Below are 23,774 nucleotides of genomic sequence, written 5' to 3' on the forward strand. Positions count from 1 at the left end.
GACATATTATTTTAACTGTTGGGGAAAATAGGGTTTCATATTTTACTTACACAGACAAAAATAAATTCTAGATGGGTAAATAAAGTATTTTTTAAAAATTAAAAAAAAAAAAGAAATCCTAAGGATGTCAACTTAATGAATAATACACAAAAGTTGCCAATTTGGTCATTAATGTGGTTTTAATCCTTTTCCTGAATTATGGTAGTGATTTAAGACCCAGAGTGAAGGCACAATCTTGTTAATAGTTATTCTAGATCAGTGCTGTCCAATAAAAATATAAGACGAGCCAAAAAATACAAACCACAAATGTAATTTAAAATATTCTGGTAGCCATATTAAAACAGTAAAAAGAAACAGGTGAAATTAATTTTAATACATTACTTAGCATCATATGTCCAAAAGTATCATTTCAACATGTAATTGATATAATTAAGATGTTTTAAGTTTTTGGTGTGTGTGTTAGGTCTTCAAAATCTGAGGTGTAATTTACACCTGTACACCTCAGTTTGGACTCACCACATTTCAAGCGCATGTGTGGCTGGTTAGTGGCTGTTTTTTGACAACACAGTGTTACAGCCTGATATTCAAGTGCTCTAAGGACCAGGAGCTTGTGAGAAATGCAAATCCTTGGAATCAGAATCTGAACTTAACAGGTACTCCAGGTAATTTGTACGGATATCAAATTTGAGGAGGGAGTATCCAAATTCTTTTTCCAGTGAAACTATGCTTTAGGTATTTTTATAACTTTCACATTTTTTTTTTTTTTGGCTGCATCATGTGGCATGAGAGATCTTAGCTCCCCAAACATGGATCAAACCCGTGCCCCTTGCTCTGGACCACCAGGGAAGTCCTCACATTTCTAATTCGTATAAATTTTTTCATGTGTCATGCTTCCTGGGTGTTCCTCTCCCCATTTTTAAAGTAACATTTTTTTCCAGTTATAAAAGCATAGCCTGTTTACATAGAAAAATTAGAAACTACAAATAAAAAAAAACCACTTGTCATTCCATCAGAGATAACTACTATTGACATTTTGGGTGTTTATCCTTCCAGTCTCTAAAATGTTGTTTATTGCTTAATTATGTAATACATAAATAAATTCTTATAAATAATTCAAACAATAACATAAAATGCAGTCCCCCCTGATCCATTCACCATGTCAGAGACGTTTGGGTTGTTTCCAGATTTGGGCAATTATGCATAAAGTTGCTATAAACATTGATTTTTGAGTTTTGGGGTATGTGGGAGTAAGACTGCTTTCAGAAAACTTCAACTGGCTACATTGTACTTCAAAATTTGAATATATATGAATATATATTCACTCATTCATTCAACCAACAAATATTGAACACTTTCTCTGTATTAGGCAATGAGAATATAGTGAACGCAGTGGTGGTCAGTGTTGGTCCCAATCCTCATAGAATTTGTTTTTAATCAAACCTCTATTAATAGACAATTAAGTTATTTCCAATTCCCCTATCATAAACAATGAGTTTTAAGATTTCAATTCAGTTATTACTGATCATCTGCTACCTACCCAAAATTTTCCTTGGAGTTTTCAAGGAAAAAAATGACCAGCTGGGTAGTCATCTTGGTTGAGAGAGTCATCTAACTCTAACCATAGCACTGGTTAGAGGCTGGAAGGAGGGAAGGCAGACGCTAGCCTCAGGCGGCTGGTACTGGTTAACTCTAGGTTAAAGTGGAGGATCTGGATAATCCTTCATTTTCCTAGGCCGTGGTTTTCAAACCTTGGTGCATACCATGATCAGAATATTGTTAAAGCACAGATTCCTGGACCCCACTTTGATTTAGTATGTCTGGGATGGGCTCATTAATTTGCATTTTTAACAAGTTCCCAGGTGAGGGCAACACTGTGTTCCCAGGAACACACTTTGATAACTGTCCTAAGCTATTTCTGGGAGTTTCTGAGCCTGATATCTTAAATTTGGACTCTCTATCAGTGGTTAGGAATTCAGAGATCTAGAAGTATAGTATCTTTTTTTAAAATGTTTTTTGATGTGGACCATTTTCAGTCACTGAATTTGTTACAATATTGCTTTTGCTGTTTTTGTTCTGGCTTTTTGGCAGTGAGGCAGGAGGGAGTTCAGCTCCTCTACCAGGGATTGAACCCGCACCTCCTGCACTGGAAGGTGAAATCTCAACCACTGGACTGCCAGGGAAGTCCCTAGAATTAGGTGTCTTTGAAGTTACTGGAGAAGTTATTAATTAATGCAGAAGAAACGTCTGTGGGTCTAGAGGCTCCTTTGTGGCATCACCTGATAACTCTAGTTCCTTGGATTTGATTCCTTTTCCTATCTTCATGCAGCTTTTGCTGTTATGCTGGTTGGCAGGGGAACCTGTCCTTTGGCACTCTCAGCACCACCAGTACGCACAATTGAAGGGTTCTTCTGGAGACCTGTCTTAATATTAAGCTCAAGAATTTCCTCATCTGGGTTAAAGGTGACTGCGTTTCTAGCTGCAGGAACCTACTGAAAGCTGCAAGGCATTTACTTGAGACGTCAGGTCGTGTCCAACTCTTCTCAGTTGTGTCCAACTCTTTGCAACCGTACAGACTCTAACCCTCCAGGATCCTCTGTCCACAGAATTTTCTAGGCAAGAATACCGGAGTGGGTAGCCATTCCTTTCTCCTGGGGATCTTCCTGACCCAGGGATTGAACCTGGGGCTCCTGTGTTGCAGGCAGATTCTTTACCATCTGTGCCGCCAGGGAGTGGGCAAGTTCAAATAAGGAATTTGTGAATTTGGTCCCCTCAGAGCAGTTTGAATCCAGTTTCACCACTCACTGGCTCCATCTCTAACTAGTTTTTGGAAAATTTCCTCATCTGTAAAATGAGAACTCCTCCATCCTTCAGTTACTGTGAGAACTAACACAGTAACATACGGAAAGTATTCAATACCTTGTTAGCTCAGTACAGGACACACTGTAGGACCCTCTTCATCTACTGGGAACATGGACTGAAGTTGTGGTATGTCATGCTGTGGGACCTTCAACGGACTCATCACAAAGTATATGCGGATCTCTGTGTATATAAGGATACTGGCATTACTCCCTCTGAGAAAATGAGGCTCACTAGTGTTGGGGGGCCTGCCCTCAAGTCACTCACCAGCATGCACATTCTCTAGAGGGGATGTAAGATAGGGGCCTACAGAGCTGCCAGGATAAGAGCCTGGAAGAGCAGGAATGTAAGGTCAGTTTGGAAGAGTGAGAGGACAAGTTGGCATGACAAAAGCATTGGAACTCATCTTCCTGCTTTCATTTGTCATTCCCAGACACTCTAAAGGTTAATATTACTTGTATGTTCACTATAAACATTATTCCAACAACCTGACTTTAGCTTATCTACAGTTTAGTACCCATGTTTATACTCCAGTTTTACGTTTTAACAGTCAGGAATCTCTTCCTGTTGTCTTTGGCATACCTCAGCCAGTAAAAATAATTTCCCTCTATGCCAGAAACTTAAAGAAGAAAATAACCAGAAGCCTTCCTTTAAAAAAGCCTGTAAAATGAAAACTTTAGATACAATAGAGTATTTTTGAAGCTTTCTTTTTTAATAAAAAGCCCTTAAAAAAAAAAAAAGGCACAAAAATAAACTCCACTTAGCAACGGAAACAGTAAATAATTTCAGTGTACAGAGCACACTCCCATCCCCCACCACATACTCCTAGGGTCCTCCGAGTTCCTGCTTCTTTTGTTGAAGACCCATCATGGATATGAATCTTCATTACAGGAGGGCCTGACTCTCTCCTCTACATCCATACTTAGAGGAAGGGAAGATTGGGGGGTGGTGTTCTCCAGGACTTCGACTGTAAAAGAAGTATTTTCTCCCTGAAACGATGTTAAAAGTGATGTGTGGGCTTCCCTTAACTATGAATTAGATAAATTACTGACAGCTAGGCTGAAAAGCTCAGAGAAGGCAATGGCAAGCCACTCCACTACTCTTGCCTAGAAAATCCCATGAACGGAGGAGCCTGGTTGGCTGCAGTCCATGGGGTCGCGAAGAGTTGGACGCGACTTCACTTTCACTTTTCACTTTCACACACTGGAGAAGGAAATGGCAACCCACTCCAGTGTTCTTGCCTGGAGAATCCCAGGGACGGGGGAGCCTGGTGGGCTGCCGTTTATGGGGTCATACAGAGTCGGACATGACTGAAGTGACTTAGCAGCAGCAGCAGCAGGCTGAAAAGCTAATAGCCATTTTAAGACTATTTCTATGAGAAACACATCTGTAGGTCCCAAAATTGGCTAACAACCAACAAATATTTGAAATACAATCTGTTATTGATGTGGAAATGATTGAACAATTTTCTGCATTCATTAAAAAAAAAGACCCTTTCAAACATAAATTTCAAAAATCCTCAAGGGATCAACCTAGGGCAAAATTGGGAGGTGATATAAGAACCCCTAAAAAGAAGTAAAAACTTAAATTCTGAGTTTCCTCCATAATATAGACAGCAAAGCAGCTATCAAAATGTTGAAAACATTTGAAATAATGGACCTATTTTCAAACCTCCAAAATGTCTTATCACTGTTGTTCATAATTAAGAAAGTCTTTTAAATGCCTAAGTAAAAAAGAAAAAAAATTCATTGAAATTGATGCAAAAAAAAGGAAAATGAAATTCATCTTTCAGTATATATACGTCTTTAAGATGTAGCTTGATAAAAGTCTACTAGACTTCCTAAAATGTAATTTTATTAAATTCAGAGTTAAAACATACACTCTTTAGCTATCCACAGCCAACTAATAAATTTCTGATAACATCTTTCATATCTTTTACAAAGTATTTTAAAAACCTACAATAGCATGATGTAAAAGAGAGCAATAATTATAGTAGACAAAATTAAATGAAATATGATATGCCTTCTATGTACCTATGAGTTATATGGAATAATCATTACCACAGATGTCCTCAGAGAACAAAGGAGAACGAGAAAGTATAAAGGTGGAGGAAGGCATGGAAGATATTTTCTGTTATGTTCTACTGTGTGGTCTTTCACTGCACTATTCTTTAAACAAAAAAAGGTCTCTGCAAGGGCAAGCCCCGCTTCAAATGTCCCCTTACCCTCCTGACTGGAGAATAATGTGTTTGTGTAGTATATGATTACACCAGACAAGGCTGTGAACACGTGTGATTTATTCAATGATCCTATTCTGCTTCCTTTTAAAGATAAAGAATGCATTTAAGTCGATTGTGTATGAGACTGTGGTAATTCCTTAGAAGGCTCCATTCAAACAGAGAATAATATTACCTTATTTTAAAACACCAAGAGCATAGCCATTTCTCTGGTCTTCATTTTCTTTCCAGGCAACATCAATTAATACTTTCATTTATTTTAAAAGAGAAACATAAAAAACACAAGTAATTACTTTGAAACAGTTTTAATTTTTCTTTGTAGAAGCAAAACAGTCCCATAAGACATTTACTTTTCAAAAATCCTTATATACAAATAATTGTGTAAGATGGAAGAAACAATTAAAAACAACATAAACCACCAACACAACAGCTCCTAACAGGAGGCCAGGTCAGGGTGCAGACCTCATGAAAACAAGCTGCTGACATTCCAAGAACTATAATCCCCAGGGAGGAATCTTGTCCTCTTTAACTTGCTGGGTGGCAGAGCTCAAGGGAATTACTCAGACTATGAAAATCCCCAAGCATGGTCACCTACGGGGAAATGAGGAGACAGATATGACTTGAGCAGGATAATTATTTTCTTATAGTAACAGTAAAGAAAAGTAAACTTAAGTGGTAAAGGCTGCATGAGCTCCAACTTCAACAGGTAGCTAACTGTGTATTCTCCAGATACAGCATTTGTTAGTGAAAGCAGAACACACAACGTATACTTGCCACTTGTCTTTCAAATAACAGTCTCTATTCACATTTATTGATTATAGATACATGTAAACGGTATGTAAAATAATAAAACGATAGCAAACACCAAAGCATACTGTTCTATGTGAAGTTTATTTCACTTAATCCTCACAGTAACCCTATGAGGTGAGATCCATTATTATTCATGTTTTACCACACACAAAAAATCTAAGTCACAGGGAATTTAATTGTTTGACCAAGATCACACACCCGGAATGCAAAGCTAGGTATCTTGTCTCCAGAGCTCCTGCTTTTAATTTAGCTCCAGTTCTGCCTCATGTAATTGGATTTTTAACCCCATTATCACAGAGCTATTCTTCCAAGACTGTAAATTCTGTTTCTGCACTGTGAACTTCCACTTCTCTGAATCATTTTCATCTTCTGCCTCCCAATTCACCTTCTGGTTTCACCTGCTTCTATGAACAACCTGGACCCCTAGTCATTTCAGCAGTGCCCCAAACCCCTCCCAGGCCTCTCCTACACAGGCACACCAAGGTGGCCGCCTGCACTGGCAATCTCTGTTGCTACCACTGCTTCTCAGCAGCAAAGCATTACTGCTGACCTGAGAAAAAGTCCTGCTGTTGGTCGGTAAGTGGGCCTCACTACTGCTCAGCAGTCCTTTCACTGACACTGCACGGCGTCCACAGCAGCTGTTCCAAACTTCTTCCAGGATTAAATCCCCCAATGCACCCATCTAGCCCTTTGCAGATTATCTTACCATGGCTTTATTGAAAATTCATCCAAAGTAAGGTTGTCAAAAATGCAGGCTGTCAGGAGTTATCTGAATTTCAAATAAATAAGGAAACATATTTTAGGGTAAATGAGTCCCAAATACTGCATTACAGAAATATTTAAATGGTATTTAAACTAATAAAAATAGCAAACTATGTACTGAGAACCTATCAAATATTGTATGCCATGCCATGAGTGCTCAGTCATGTCCGGATCTTTGCAACCCTATGGACTGTAGTCTGTCAGGCTCCTCTGTCCACGAGATTTCCCAGGCAAGAATACTGGAGTGGGTTGCCATTTCCTTCTCCAGCCAAATATTGTATAGAACATACTTAATACTAAAAACTTGTTCATTGTTTACCTGAAGTTTAAATTTTACTGGGCATCTTGAATTTAATTTGCTAAATCTAATTCAATCAAATTCCTCTCTTTCCATTCCCAGAAGTATTCTCTTTTTTTCAAGGGTTAATTCTCTGACCTATGGTACTGATCTTTCTCCTTACTTCACCTTCTTCATCCTATATATTCCTTCATTTCTGCCTTCAAGCATACTCCTGTCATTCCTGCTATGGTATTAATGGTCCCAATTCCGCACCCTTGTGTGAACCCATGCCTTTACCATGTCACTTTGCAATTTCTCTAGAGAGGTGGATTCTATTTCCCAACCCTGCAATCTGGGCCTGGTCACATAACCTGGCCAATGCAATGAGGCAGAAGTCCTAGCATGTCAGTTTGGAATCTAGACCTCAAGAAGCCTTGTATGTTTCTGCTTGCCCTCTTAAGACTCATCTTCAAGATAAGAAAAAAAAAAAAATTGAAGAAAAAAGCCAGTAATTCAAAATGATAGATGTACCCCAAAGTTCACAGCAGCACTATTTACAAGTGCCAAGACATGGAAGCAACCTAAGTGTCCATCAACAGATGAATGGATAAAGAAGATGAGGTGCATATGTATGGTGGAATACTATTCAGTCATAAAAAAGAATGACAGTTTGCCATTTGCAGCAACATGGATGGATTTTATGTTAAATGAAGTAAGTCAGAGAGAGATACTGTATATCACTTATCCATGGAATCTAAAAAGCACAACAAACTAGTGAATATAGTACAAAAGCAGACTTACAGACATAGAGAACCAGTGGTTAACAGTGGGGAGAGGGTGAAGGAGGGGTAATATAGGGGTCAGGAATTAAGAGATACAAACTATTACATATAAAATGAGCTACAAGGATACACTGTACAACATAGGGCATACAGCTAATATTTTATAATAATTATAAATGAGTATAGCCTTTAAAAATGGGAATCACTATATTGTTCGCCTATAATTTACATAATATTGCACACCAACTGTACTATAATTTTAAAAATACTGCAATGAAAATAAAGCCAAAAAAAAAACTCCTCTTCCATCTCCATGAGAAAGACACGCTTAGGCAAGTCAGAGTCCCAGGAGGATGACAGATATGTGAAATAGAGCCCAACCTAGAGGAAAGCCCTCAGTAGGCTTTCAGATATATGAGCAAGCCCAGCAGAGATCAGCCAACCCTCAGACACTTGAGCTATAATAATTACTGTCTTAAGCCACTGTGTTTTAGAATGTTTGTTATTCAGCAATAGCTAACTTGAGACATCTATCCCAACTTTCTTTCTTGCACTCCTAACCTACTGCAAAAAGTATCCTGTATTTTTTACCTTTTTTGTCTCACCACTTATTTCTGTTATCTGTACCACTTCTCTCTCAATTGAAACCAGAACCTCTTAATGGTCTGTCCAATCACTTTGGCCCTGTCCTCATCCACTTTGGCCTTTGAATAGCACCTGACACCTCCGTTAAAATCCCCCACTCTTGGACTGCACTACTATCAACTTCTTTGACTGTTTCATCTACTTCAGGGGTTTATCTTCCCTTACAGTCTTCTGGGAGTTTATTCATCCCCCCGCAAAGCACTGATTTGACTCACACCTTTATCTCCACCCCCAAACTCTCTTCTAAACTGTAGTTCAATTGGTTCTCAAACCAATGCATTAGAATCACCCAGAGGTCTTACTGATATTCAGACTGCCAGGGCCCTGTTCCTCAAGTTTCATATTCAGTTAGCCTGGGGTGGGGCCTGAGAATTTACATTTCTGACAAGTTCTTAGGTAATGCTGATACATCACTTTGAAAACCATTCTTCTAGTTTCATATTTCTAACTAAAAGTCTCCCCCTGGTTATCCACAGGTGCCTCAAAGGTCACATACAGTGTCAATTAGAGGTTTTTTTATTGTAAGCCCTAGGAACCAATTTGGGCTAACTACAGCAAAATAAGAATTTATTAGGGAGTTCACAGAATCAACGTGAAGGCTGGTAAACCATGTTCCAAATAAGACAGGAACAAGAAAAGAGACAAGCATTACCTCTAAGTCAGAAGAAGTAAACAGTGTTTCTTGTGTTCTTAAGTCTCTCTGTTCAAGATGCATTCCAAATGAGAGTCCTTTACCCAACCCGGAGTTGTACCAGGGCAGCGACAGAAAGGCTTATGGTGGAAGTAGCCACAAAGGACTCTTCTTTCTTACTGTCTTAGTTTAGACCCTCATAATCAAGCAGGTGGATTACTACAACAACCTCTTAACTGGTTTACTTGCCCTGAATCTAACCTCCAGTTCATTCTCCTCATCTTCACATCATCTTCAGTTATCTCTTTAAGACATGTCATTTTCTTCTTTGCCTTGTCTGGTGTAGTGTTCCTGTCTTATCTTGTTCTAAGTAATAAATTACTTCTCTTTATGTGCAAGTGGTTGGGATACTTTTACCTCAGCAGACTCATAAAATGGACAAGTAGTTTTAGAAGGTAGGGAATACGTTCTATTGTAAAATAAGGATCTAATTCCCTAGCAAGGATCAGAAGTGGTCCCAAAGGTCTGCATCGAGACCCCTCTAGGAGCCTTTAAGAGATCAATATCTCATGAAACTAAAGACAAGGACCTAGCCCTCAATTGTATTACCAGCACCGGACTCAAAACAGGCACTTAATGAAATCATCTCCAGGCCCTCCTTACTTTAGGTTAGTGTATGTGTTAGCCTCCTAACTGACTTCCTGGTCTGCAGTCTCTGCCTGCCTATCTCCTTACTACCAAATCCTTCCTGTACAGCAATGCTAAATCAAACCAATCATCATTTCCTGCTCAAAACTATCAGACTCCCCAAAACATGCTTGCCAACTAGAAACCTCTCAGTATTCAAAGCCTTCCATAATCTGGTTTCAACCAACTTTTCAAGGCTTTCTTCCACTTGCTACTTACACTGTCAACCTTGTCTAGACAAACAAGGTTTTTCCAATAAAACGTTTTCTGCTCTTATTGGTTTGGTTCCACTTTTCGAAATGTGTTTGTCCCATGTGTATACTCTACCCTACCCTACCTTCAAAGTCCAGGTAACATCTGTCAGAATGTGTGTGCATGGCAAGTTGCTTCAGTCGTGTCTGATTCTTTGTGACCCCATGAACTACAGCCCGCCAGGCTACTCTGTCCGTGGGATTCTCTAGGCAAGAATACTGGAGTGTGTTGCCATGCCCTTCTCCAAGGGATCTTCCCAACCCAGGGATCAAACCTGGGTCTCCTATGCCTCCTGTATTTGCGGGCAGGTTCTTTACCACTAGCACCACCTGGGAAGTCAGTGTTCCTAACCTTTTTTTAATCCATAACTCACCGTTCAGGTTCTTTTGGACATGCCCTCTTGTACCACATACCTGTTAACTCCCGAGTTAAGGATCTGTTTGGAACTTTTTAAAAGTAAGGTCTTGTTTGTATAAATACTTCATGAGTTAAACACATACTATCTTAAACTTCATTATAAGCTTGTATTATTTGTTTTACCAGATTTTAAGAGCATTAAGAAGCTTTCTATTAACCCACTCCAGTACTCTTGCCTGGAAAATCCCATGGGTGGAGGAGCCTGGGAGGCTGCAGTCCACGGGGTCCGGAAGAGTCGAACACGACTGAGCGACTGAGCGACTTCACTTTTCCCTTTCATGCATTGGCGAGGGAAATGGCAACCCACTCCAGTGTTCTTGCTTGGAGAATCCCAGGGATGGGGGAGCCTGGTGGGCTGCCATCTATGGGGTCGCACAGAGTCAGACACGACTGAAGTGACTTAGCAGCAGCAGCAAGCAGCTTTCTATTACTACTTAATTTTCTGTATTTCCCTGAAACTACTCCTGTGCCTTATACATAGTGGTGATCATAATTTGCTGCACTAATAGAAGTTTATAATATAGGGCTAGTGTTTGGGACTGATCCCTTACAGAAAGCAGGAATTCCTGAACTGCTGGAATCAAGGGATATAAGTCTTGGTGCTCAGAACTAGAAGCTGAGTCTAAAACCAAAGATGATCAGGTTGTAGTCAGATGCCAGGAGGCCATACACAAGCATCAGTTAAAAAGGTCCAAAAGCCAAACCTGAGACAATGTGTAGAGCAAATGGTATGGAGTAAGGCAAAGGAAAGTAGAAACAATAAGTGGATGGGGATCCGGGATAGTAGACTTCTTTAGGGGCTTATGCACAGCACTTACCAAATCAAAATGAGTGGTTTGTTGGTAGAATGGAGTTGCCTAAGAATCAGAAGTTGGGCTGGCAGCCATTTATCATTTCTAACAAAGAAACACATACATGGGAATAAATTTATAATTGCAAACATAGTGAAATATAAATCAATTTGCTTTGAGAGATTTAATTTGAGCTCCATTTTCTTGCTTCTGCCTTGTCTCCTTAATTTCATAGTTTTGCACAAGATTACATACAAGTTCTAATGTATTTTTTTTCCTTTATATTATGGATAGAGAGAAACATTTTTAAGAGCTATAATATCATAGTACTCAATATCAAATACAAAAATTCAGAAAAAAAATTTTTGCTGTATTTTTTAGATTTTTAATCTACCAATTAGTAAAGCTACAATAGGAAAATGGTACCTAATACATGACAGATAGGGAAGCCTGGTGTGCTGCTGTCCATTGGATCACAAAGAGTAAGACACAACTTAGCCACTGAAAAACACGACCCTAATAACCACTGATTTTCCTACATTGACTGTTCACAGCCGGGAAAATTCCAAGAATATTTCAGAAAGGTTTTTAAAAAATTTTTAGCATAAGACAAAAAAATCCTAATTATCAGAAATGCCTATTTTATTATTGCGAGCTCTAAGAGTTTAATGCCTACAGCTACCTTTCCTTATCAAGCATTTGTTTTGTCTGCCTGTCAGTCCGTGCGGGTGAGTTGAGCAGCTCTCCGTCACACACACTGTTTTCTTATACTAACTAGCAGCAAGCATTGTGGCAAAAGAACTAACATCCACATGAAATGCACAGCAAAATTCACTTTAAATTCTATTGTAAACATGCAGTAGTCCTTGTCATGAATTGTAAAATAAATTTTGTTTTTAATTAAATGCTGAAAAAGTATACTTTTAAAACCTATATTGTTCTTTCTGATATTACTGAGACAAGGATAAACCCATATTAATTTCTTTAAAAGTCAGTATTTGGCAAACAACATAGAAGAATAGGAAGATGACTTACCAAGGAACTAGGTGACCTGGATCCCACATACTCTTTGGGGTTTCAGGCAAGTTACTTATTCTAAATCTCAATTTCCTCATCATAAAATCTAAAGACCTGAATTAGCTTAACGGTTCTTCAGAGTAAGAGGCATTAGAACTTGGTACTTCTGACTTGGTAGATGTGAGAAGGGAGAGTCTGGGTAAGTGTGACTTTACAATACTTCATGGGTGATCCTGATACATATTACTGGGTTAAGAACCAAAGGACTAAACCATTTCATGGGTCTTTGCAATTCAAAACTCTACTTGTTATGTTCAATCAATGGAATTTTAATAGCTGCCAGCTTTCATCATTATTCTCTTCTTAATGAATACTATTTTAGGCAAATCCAAATAGTCTCTAGTTGTTATAACTCCGGGCCAGAGGCCTAAGGCTCAGCTCACTTGAGTCATTGCATTCTCGCCTTTCCCAGCTTCCCCTTTCCATCATTTCTTAATGAAGTGTATTTCAGGTAATAAAGAAGCTGTAATTATTAATATTGTTGTTCTGTAGTTGTTCAGTTGTGTCCGACTCTTTGTGACCCCACAGACTGCAGCACGCCAGGCTTCCCTGTCCTTCACTATCTCCCTGAGTCTGTTCAAACATGTCCATTGAGTCAATGATGCCAAACACCTTACCCTCTGTTGCCCCCTTCTCTTCCTGCCCTCCATCTTTCCCAACATCCAGTTTTTTCCTGTGAGTTGGCCCTTCACATCAGGTGGCCAAAGTATTGGAGCTTCAGCTTCAGCATCAGTCCTCCCAATGATTAATAATTCATTATTCTAAGTTATGAATAATAGCTTACAGTTACTGGGTGCTTACCAGTTCTAAGGAATTAACTCATTTAAAATACATAATTCAATTTTCTGCCAATGCAAGAGATACAGGTTCAATCCCTGGGTCAGGAAGATTCCCCCAGAGAAAGGCAGAGCAACCCACTCCAGTATTCTTGCCTGGAAAATCCCATGGACAAAGGGGCTTGGTGGGCTCCAAATTTAGTAACTAAAACAATTCAATCCTCACAACCACTCTGTGAGGTAGGAACTTATCTGTATATAATGGATGGGAGAACTGAGGCACAGAAAATAATCTGCCCAAAATCACAGAGCAGGGACCTACGGAAGCTGGATTGTAGAGTCTGAATTCTTAACCATGCTCCCACTCAATAAACAAGTATATGTACAAACATACACACTGCTGTTGCCCATCCATGCAGCACTGCTTTCCCTGCTACTTCAGGGGGGAAAGGGAGTATGTTCTTAGAAATTTGTGGGATCAGAAATGATGGAAAGGGGAAGCTGGGAAAGGCAAGAATGAAATGAATCAAGTGAGTTGAGCCTTAGGCCTCTGACCCCAAGTTACAACTGGAGACTACTTGGATTTGCCTCTAAAAGGGTTAAGTATTGTAGTAGCGATTTCCCTTCCACTGTCATTTCATTCCATAATGTTTGAGACTGTTCTTTTAGACTATACAAATATTAACTTTAAAAACATTAAAAATTTACCTTATTGGATAGACAAGACCCCAAATTATTGATATAAAGTAAAACAGGAAAGTAAGCACAAAAGCTAAATTAGAGAATCAGAGAGAGGTTAATGTAATTGAAATGATTCAGCCTAATACTACTTTTGGGTATACAAAGAATTTATAACATTGTATCTTGGTTTATGAAGCATGAGGTTCAGATGGGTAGAGACTAATACACTATAAAGAAAACCTTCTCTTCCCAATAGTATGGATAGAGAATGATCTAGCCAGGATTGGAGGTCCTGAATTCAGTGTTACCGACAAAGTGACAATTTAGCATTACCAACAAAGGTGAATTTATTGCACTGACAAAAGTCTGTCTAGTCAAAGCTATGGTTTTTTCAGTAGTTGTGTATGGATATGAGAGGAAGAAGGCTGAGCACCAAAGAACTGACGCTTTTGAATTGGGTGCTGGAGAAGACTCTTGAGAGTCCCTTGGACTGCAAGGAGATCAAACCAGTCAATCCTAAAGGAAATCAACCCTGAATATTCATTGGAAGGACTGATGCTGAAACTCCAATACCTTGGCCACCTGATGCGAAGAACTGACTCACTGGAAAAGACCCTGATGCTGGGAAAGATTGAAGGCAGGAGGAGAAAGGGACGACAGAGGACGAGATGGTTGGATGGCATCACCAACTCGATGGACATGAGTTTGAACAAGCTCTGGGATTTGATGACAGACAGGGAAGACTGGTGTGCTGCACTCCATGGGATCGCAAAGAGTTGGATATGACTGAGCAACTGAACTGAACTGCCAATATGCACAGCAGTTATCTTTCTCTATCTGGGTACACTCAGCAACCTGGGAGCAGACACCTAGTTAAACTGGTGTTTTCCCAGGTGATACCAGGGCAACACAGCAAAGGAGACGTGGTTCCTGGCAAGAGTGATAATTTAAAACAGAATGCAGCAGGAGACAAAAGAAGTGAAGTCTCTGGAATGGAGTTCCCAACTCAGAGAAACCTGAGAAGGGAGAGGCTGCAGCAGCGTTGGGAAGAGCACTGGAAATGAGACGTCAGGGAACTAACTGAGAATTGCTGTACTGGGAGTAACTGAGCCAGCGAGTTAGGATGAAAGTTCTGGCCAAACATGAAGTCTGTATTTCTGAAGTCAGAGGAGAAACACATTGGGTCTATGACAAGATTCTCGATGTGGCAACAGAAGCGAGAGGCTGAAGATCACATCAAGGAACTCTGAGGCTGGTGCTAGGAAGCTGTCTCTTTGGGTGATGAATTTACTCAGGATGAGGGCAAGAATGCAGGTAAAGACGAAGATGTAGCCAAGTGTCACGGTCATTAATAAATTAAGCTTTGAAAGACCCTGGATATGCTGAGTACAGGGGACTAGGTATTCTAGAAAGGTATCTTTCTCCCTTATTTATATGAGTTTTCAGTCTAAGAACAGTTCATATTCACGCAGAAGCAGCAGTTTAAGAAAAATGAGTAATGTTTCCCCTCATTCTTAAGACTAATCTTTGCTGTACTTTTTAAACTTGGCAAGAACCTCTGCTTCACATTTTAAAATATATTTGGCTGTGCCAAGTGTTAGCTGCAGCATGCATGGTCTTCGATCTTAGCTGTGGCATGTTGGACCTGGTTCCCCAACCAGGAATCGAACCCAGGGCCCTGCCATCGGGAGAGTGGAGTCTCAGTGGATCATCTGGAAAGTCCCATATTTTCATCCTAAGGCAAGGTCTGCTAAAGTCGAATGGAAAATGAAATTACTTGCTAGTTTAGGCAAAAAAAAAAAAAAAAACACCTCAGTTCCCTGCTGTCATAAATTAGTAGAAGTAAATGCTTTAAAAATAAATTACAACTGCCCTAGTTCTGGTTTGAAAACATCTGGTGAGACCACTGGGTACAGTTTCCCACTACTCTTTTTAAAAAAATTTTTTAAAGATATAAAAACACACATACAAAGGTTTCTTACAATCTTGAAGGAACAGGTTGGCATGTTATTTACTGACAGGCTGACCTTTACACAAACAACCCCCACCTTCAACAAGCTGAAATTACTGTTACTGATGCCTTCAGAATATTGTCTGCTTCAGAAAGCAGCCAAGTTTTGTCCAAGTCATTCAGAAGTGGCTATATTGGACACCATTTTGTCAGCAAATGGTGCAATGCAGAGGGCAGGGGAAAATTATTTCTACAGTACCAACCATATGTTTGATACTGTGAAGGAAAAAAAGGAGATGTCAAAATGTCAAGAAACTTACAATTTGTTGGTCAATTACATAATACTTTTGCACAGAGCTAGGTCTTACATTTTTTGAATCATCCTCGGCATCTAACATAGGACTTTACAGATGTCAACAAGAAATTAACAAAAAGTTAAAACAATACAAAATGCTTAGAAGGAATAAAATACATGCTTAATACAGGTGACCAAGAGAAAACAGGTAAACTTGTGTCATTACAACCTATGAAAAATCTTGCTTCTAATTTTAAGCATGTACTGACACAGGAAGGTCCCTATTGTTACCATTACTTTTACCCAGATAACTCCTCTAATGTTAACTTAAGAGTCATATTCCTCAAGAAAGTCTTTATTCTTCTCTCTAGACTAAGTTGGATAGCTTTGCCATCTGAGAATGGCACCCTGTTCTTTTGAAGTATTTGGTTATCTCAAATGATCTGTTTAATAGCTGTCTTTTCCACTAGACCAGGGATCAGTAAACAATAGCTCAAGGATCAAATCTAGCCCCGCTGCCTGTTTTTTAAATAAAGTTTTATTGGAATTCACTCTTTCATATATCTGTGATTCACGACTGTTTTTGTGTTTCTGTGTCAAAGTTGAATAGCCTGTGAGAGAGACCATATGGCCTAAAAAGCCTAAAATTTATCTGTCCCTTTATAGGAAAAATTTGCTAAACCCTGCACCAGACTATAAGAACGAAGGCTTAAATCATGCCTGTCACTTTCAATTTTATATTCCTAGCACCTAGCATAATAACTGGCACCTAAGTATTTTTGGACTAATTTCAACCTCAAGCTTTAACCCATTTTATCAGTGATACGCATGAGATCACATTAATTGGCCTGTGTTTATAACAGCATTATAATCACTGCTTATCCAGATAATGACTGTAGTATTCTAGTTGGGGGGGGCAAATAATACACAAATGAATGGGTTATTGCAACCAGAGGTAAGTGCTATGGAAAAAAAAAACCACAGTAAAATCAGAGTGTGTAACAGAGAAACATAATCAAATACAGAGTTTGGGAAGCCCTCCATAAGTGACCCTTGACCTGAAATTTAAAGAGTAAACTGACTAGGCAAAGTCCCCTTCCCCCACCTGGAAAGGGGAAGAACAAACCAGGCAGAAAGAAAATCACATACAGTTCTCTCTTCTTTGGAGAGGAAGAACACGGCATGTATGGAGAACTGATGCTCTTGTCAAATAATAAACAGTAAAGTAAGTTCCTGCAAAGTTAAGAGTAGGATCCAAAATGGAGCTAATCACTGTGATATTTATAACATAAAATTTGAAACATTCCGTACTGGCCAACAGTAGGAAAATGGAAGCTACTGTACGTCCATGACACAGTGTATTCTGCATCCATTAGAATAATGTATACAAAGAATTCCCATTTGCATGGGAAATGTTTCTGCCTCAATGTAAAGTGAAAAAAAGAACCCAAGAGATTATTTCCATTATGTAAAGTATTTGCTGAAAAATTTTCTAGGGAAAAAATGGACTAAAATGTTAATCATAACTGCCTTTGGGTGAGACTGAATGTCCTATATTTTATGGTTTTTCATATTTTCTTTCCTATGCATTTCAAACCCTTAAGATGAAATATTTTACTGAAATAAGGAAACACAAGTGTTGGTCTGTGACCTACACATCTGACAGTAAATAGTCTTTCCTGGATCCTGGAATGGGGATGTAAAATGAGGATCAAAACCCAGGAGAGTTCACTGTCAATAACAACCATTATTAGTGGAAGTTCTCCTAGAGTGTGATTTAAGCTGTGCAGTGGGGACTTTGGGGCCAGGGAAAACTACCCTGAGATATGTCTACAGACACTTGCTTGTAAGATTTTGTATTTTGATTATTTAAACTGAGAACTTAAACTAACCTTACTCATTATATGGGTTTGGTTTCTTCCAGCCTAGGCATAATCCATTGGAAATGACCCAATATTAGTTCTGGATATGTAATTTAGATGAGGGTCCTGGAAAGCGCAAGCATCAGTTCTAATGTTACTCTATTCTGAAAGCTTCTTTTTGTTTCTCAAACATCTTCTTTAATTTATAGGCTCATTGGTCTCTCCCTTAAAACTACTACTGCTAATTTATAGAAGTGGAAGAGCTGAAAGTTGTTTTCTGAAAGTTTTGTTTCTCCCTGTGACTGAGTAGATTAACTGGTTAAAAACATAAGAATAGAGAGAAATTCAGCTCTCACCACAATGATTAATTTTACTGTCCTTCAGTTTTTTTTTTAAGAAGAGACATAAAACTCCATTCTTTTAGTAAAAAAAAATTTATTAATCGTTCAGGCAATACATATTTATGTGCCTATCTTATACCCAGATGGCTGCTGTGAATAAATTGGGGGAACCCGCATGAAGTCTTTTTGAGAGCGAGCAGTCTATGGCAACTGCCTCCAGAGTTCGCCATACTTAGGTCATCTAAATCCCTTCCGGGAGAAAATGAGTTTCTTTTCCATCATGGTTTCATAGAGGCCAGACACTGTATGAAGGACTGAGTAAAAATTTCCCTTAGAAAAGATCAACTACCATTTATATGCAAGTGACACATAAAACTCACTGGTCCCCTTTAAATTTTCATTCCCAAATGTTTGCTTCATCACCAAGGTCGCTGGTATTATTTTTCTGACAATGGAAAAAAAAGATCACCATAATTCTGCTCTCCCAGGTATGAGAATTTTGAAATCTTTTTAACTCAACTCTGTATTTTGCTCTGCTTGAGAATCCAAAGCAAAAATTGCACATGACCTTTCCTAGATCTGTAATGATCCTTGTTCCCAGCTGCAGAGAGCAGAGTCCACTCCAGGAGTTCAGTAGAGAGAAGTAACTCCTCTTTGGGGGCATTTAGAAATATATGGGGGCATTTTTATCACAGTGGAATGTAGTGCCCAGGGGTCAGGGATGTTAAATATCCTGCACAATAAAGAATTGTTTCATCCAAAATATCAGGAAAACCCCCCCTTGAGAAACACTGAGCTCAGGGTCAACTTCATGGGCATGCAAACTGTGCAGTCATACAGGGTCCACTGCTTGGTTTAATGCTCTGCAGTTACCATGCTGAAAATCTTAATACTTTTATGTTTGAATGTCTGTTTTATAAAAGAAGTCAGTGGTACAATGGATCATACAGGCAAGTAGAGGAGGCAACCTGTTTGTCTTTTTCCTTACTACCCAGTTTGCATACATCAGTATAATGCCTCACAAGGACTATGATGAACATAAGTAGTACAGGAACTCAGAGAGTTACAAAGTGGCTACAAGGCAAGCATGTTACATCAGTGACTGATTTAGTGGAGGCACTGACAGTTCTAAGAGGCAATGCTTTCCATTTCAACCAGACCTTGTGTCAGGTACAGAAAGAAGATAGTGGCATCCTAAGACACACAAGTGACCAAATAACTCTATGATATCCTTTCTTGTGTGAATTACTTTCCTGCATGACTATTTTCACTGAAAATGATGACACAGAAGGAAGGGGAAAGGTAGGGCAACCCATAGTTCCTTTCAGTTCAGTCCTTCCTTACTCAGGTTGATAGGCTGTGCTCATATCAAGAAGGGAAAGAAAAACAGCTGAGTTGGTTGTATGCAGTATTTACACTACTCTGAAAAACACAAAATACATCCTTGTGGCATGTACAAACTACAAAATATGAACTGTGTAATTTTGGTGATTTCGTGTATGAGTTAAACGCTCTTATATTTGCATCTATAAATGGCACTGCACAATTAAAGATAAATGGTAAAATTCATCCTAATAATCTAAAATTCTAATTTTTCTATACTCAGAATGACATTAAAACACAAATTTAAAAAACAGCATGACAAGTTGAGGGAGAGATGACAGCAGAAAGAAAAAGCCTTATAATATTTCAGTACATGTAATGGCAATTTTTTTCCTGCTTTGTGAACAGGGGCCCTACATTTTCATTTTGCTCTGGGCTCAACAAACTGTGTAGCTGACTGTGACTGAGCTAGTTTAAGCAGAAAGGGATTAAAGGATAGTACTTAGCTCATAGATCTCTGAGAGGACCAGACAATCAGGCTTGGATAACACATCGCTAGAAACAACATCCAGGAAAAAAAACCACACCAGGAAGAACATTCATCCCACATCACATTGCTCTTCTAGCAGAAACCCACCGTAGCACCACTTGCCAGTCAGCACCTATGACTCCCAAAACGGATGCCAGAATTCCCCCCCAGCTACTCAGAAGAATCAGACACCTCTGCCATGGTGTTTGCCAGAAAACCCCATTGCCCTGAGTGCAGTTGAGGCATTGTGTTGCTCATTTTCAGGTCTATGTCTTGAATGGGTGCACTCGATTGCTGGAAACTAGGTCGCATGGAGTGAAAGGCTGAAGCTAGCTGGTAATCGTCAGCTTCTTCTCCAACGAACTCCCCATTCAGTGATACCACTTTGATAGCATGGGAGTATTCACACAATGAAAACTGGTCAGTACTAGAAATCAGGGTCTTTCCCCTCCTCCAGCCATCCTTAATGACTTACCAGCACACCACTCAACCATGCCAGTACTCCAGTTGCAAGGCAGTGTTGAAACAGTATTTTACAATTTTCTAACTTCTAAAGTACAGAAAAGCAAGCCAGAAGGGGGTTGGTAAGTGCTGAGTAAGCCATCTTATAATATCTGCCAAAAAATTATGGTATCCATTGCTTTCTGTTTTATATTATAAATTACTAAGAGGCAGATGCTAATAGACATTGAACAGTATTGGTATAGAAGGCTGAGCAGCTTTTACTGGGCATGACGTGATCAGCATAGGTCAGTGAACTAGAAGATCAGATGTTCATTGATATGACTATAATACATTTCTATGATGCTAGACTGTAAAATCTCTAAGAGCAGGAACCATGTCTGCTTTGTTTCTCACTGTATCTCAGATCGCTTGGCAAACAGTCACTTAACAGTAACAACTAAAAAAGATGCTTTAAGGTTACTGAGTGTAGAGTTCAATTTTGGCATTTCTCATATTGTGTGTAGGTAAGAGTTTCAAATGATTTTACTGTTTTCAGATGAGTTAAATGTCTGGATGTCAAAGTTTATTATGATACTTTCACATGTATTATCTCATATAATATCCCATAAAAGTTTAAAACAGGAATTACTCTCCATTTAATGGATGAAGAAACCCCCCAAAACAGTTATCTTTCCAAACTCATTTACCTAGTAAATGATGGTTTTTCATTCTCTAACTCAAGAGTCCAGAGCTCTTTCTTACCTCTGAAGAATATATTTATAAAACACATTTGACAGTGAATAATCTGGGGGGGTATTGTCAGGTTTTCAATCTGAGCATTAATTACATGCAACTGGACACAATATCCTAATTTCATGCTGCAAATGTTTTTCTTCAAGAGTGAACATTCCTTCCTTGGAGTTCTAGAAGGATCTGAATGGTGGTTGCAACTGCCTTTTCTTAGAGTAAATGATGTTGATTTAAGAGGTAGGAGGAAAGAAAACATTTTCTAGAAATACCTGATCTGTGAATTTGATGGCTGCTAATTGTTTAGTCACTAAATTGTGTTCAACTCTTTCTACCCATGGACTGTAACCCACTAGGCTCCTCTGTCAATGGGATTTCCCAGGCAAGAACACTTTTACCTTTTTCTAGTTAGGAATAGTATAAATATTATGGATTCACTAGATTTTAATATAGTACAGGCATTCATGATTTTATATTACTGAAGAACCATGGCAGTGGTGGGTGGAGTTGCTAACAATACAGATTTCCAGGTCCCATCCCTCAAAAATGTGGTTTAGTAAGGGCCAGACTATTAAATCTTTTTTCAAAATATTAAATTTTAAAGAACACTCTAGTGGCATAGAATACTGTGAGAATCACTGGTAATGTGCATCTGATATTCAGCTTGTACAAGATATTTTTCTAGGAAATGCATTTTGTATGGTAGTCCTTTTTAAAAATCACTTCCATTGCCTTCTAAAACTTAAATCAACTTAAGAGATTTTGTCTCTTAAAACATTAGGTAATTTTCTGTATATTAGTAGAAATCTTGCAAGATATGTTTATAATCATGCTCTCAGGTTGAAAATGCAGGCTAATTTGATGTGGTAATCAGTCTCGAATTCCCTGGAGCATAGATTCTTATTAGCATTGTATGTCATGGAATTTATGACATATTTCTTACCAGTACTCTGTCCCCTTGAGCCTTCTGGTTTTCCTACTTTGAGAACCACAGTATTTCCAAATGAGGATCTCTCACAAGACTTCAAATATATAGCAACCTACTAACTATTAAAATACACCTGGAAATAAATGTGTGAAAGAATGATCTCTAATTTGGGTAGACTGAAAATGACTGTCAAAAGTCCTAATTCAGTGGCATATTTCAAACTTGAAACCAGTTTCTGCCGTCTACTGCTTAAATAATTTTGCTGGGAAGAAACTCTTATACATTTTTAAGTGAAAACTCTCGTTTCACAGATGAGCAAACTGAGGCCCCGAAAAAATCAATTTGTCCAAGGTCATGCCCAGTGTTAGTGACCAAGTCAGACAAAAACCTAACGGTTGCAATATTATGGACAACCCAGCTGCACCGCTTACTACCCTGTTGTTTCTTTTCCCCTCGCTTTCACAACTGCACCCTTCCTTTTTGGATGAAGTTGTTTTGTCTAACGGTCCTTTCCTTTTGCTTTTGGCCTTAGGCTAGTAAACCCTCACACAAACCATTAATGAGTAACACTGGGAGTCCACATCTGATGCGGTGACTTTCATGGGCCTTTTTCTTTGGCCGAAAATTTCGCTGAAGGGCTCTTAATCCTACAGTCCGCCGGGGAAGGGAGGGGAGGAGGGAGGTCACTGGCGACTGACAAGTCCTTACAAGTCCAGGCGCGCGCCCGAGACGCGGCCTAAGGGCCCCGGGAGGAAACCAAGGAAGGATATACTACGGCGAGAGGGAAGCAAAGGGGCGGGAGAAAAACACCGCGGTGGGAAATCCCTGTGCACTGGATCTGCCAACCCCTGGCAAAGACGAGCAGAGCCGAGCGTGAATAAATCTCATTAAGCGGCCGGGCGCAGATACTGCAGAACAGCGGAGGAGGGGGCCCGGCGTCTCGCACGTTCGGGAGGGAAACGGCGGGGCGGCCCTTTTATAGGCCGAAGCCCGCGCTCGCGCGCCCCCGCCCCTCGCACCGCCCCTGGGCCACGCGCGAGGCCGCGGCGTTACCTGAGAAGGGCCGGCTGCGTCCGCCGCCCCCGCCTCCCGCGAGGCCGCGGTGGCACGAGATCTGCGCTCGCCTCCGCCCGCCACCCCCCGCCCCGCTCCCACGGGCGGGTTCTCTTACCTTGTAAAAGGCCGTTTCCGCGGCTGCCCCCGCCTTCTCTGCAGGATGGGAAATGGCGGTCGGCGAGGCGAGCGCGATCGCCGCGGCTCCGGCCAATCCCGCCTAGCCGCCAAAAAACGACCCTGAACACTGGCGCCCCCCTCCCCGCCGGGCCCTCCGAGCCCATCCATGCCATCGGTGCTCCGCCGCCCCCTCCCTCCGCTGCCCGTCACCCCAGGTGGCCGTGCCCACCGGCCGAGTCATCGATTCCCCGTGCCCCGCGCGGGCCTGGCTCTCCCGCAACCTCTGCCCTCGCTGCGTGCCCGGGGGGCGGGGGGAGAAAACACCTACCCGGCCCCCCGCTTGGGTGTCCCGCTCGGGTGCCCGCCCCGCTCTCTCCCTTTCCCGCCGTGTCCCCTCCCCCAACTACTCTGGGCCCTCCCTTCGCCCCACACGCTCTCACACACACACACACACACACACAAAACCCCTTCTCCCCTCCCCCAGTGGTTGCGTCCGTG

General features: G+C 40.2%; 1 long non-coding RNA gene across 1 annotated transcript; it reads right to left on the reverse strand.

Annotated features, from left to right (window-relative positions):
- Positions 1 to 5,367: 5,367 nt before the first annotated feature.
- On the reverse strand, positions 5,368 to 23,243 carry LOC148776306 (uncharacterized). Its single transcript, XR_016038407.1, has 4 exons — positions 23,157 to 23,243; positions 11,177 to 11,254; positions 6,609 to 6,671; positions 5,368 to 5,683 (listed from the first exon to the last, which is right to left on the reverse strand). It is a non-coding gene; the product is annotated as an uncharacterized LOC148776306 (long non-coding RNA).
- Positions 23,244 to 23,774: the final 531 nt, after the last annotated feature.

This window comes from Moschus berezovskii, chromosome 10 (genome assembly GCF_049115385.1).
Source record: "Moschus berezovskii isolate FMDL1 chromosome 10, NW_MosBer_1.0, whole genome shotgun sequence".
NCBI lineage: Eukaryota > Metazoa > Chordata > Mammalia > Artiodactyla > Moschidae > Moschus > Moschus berezovskii.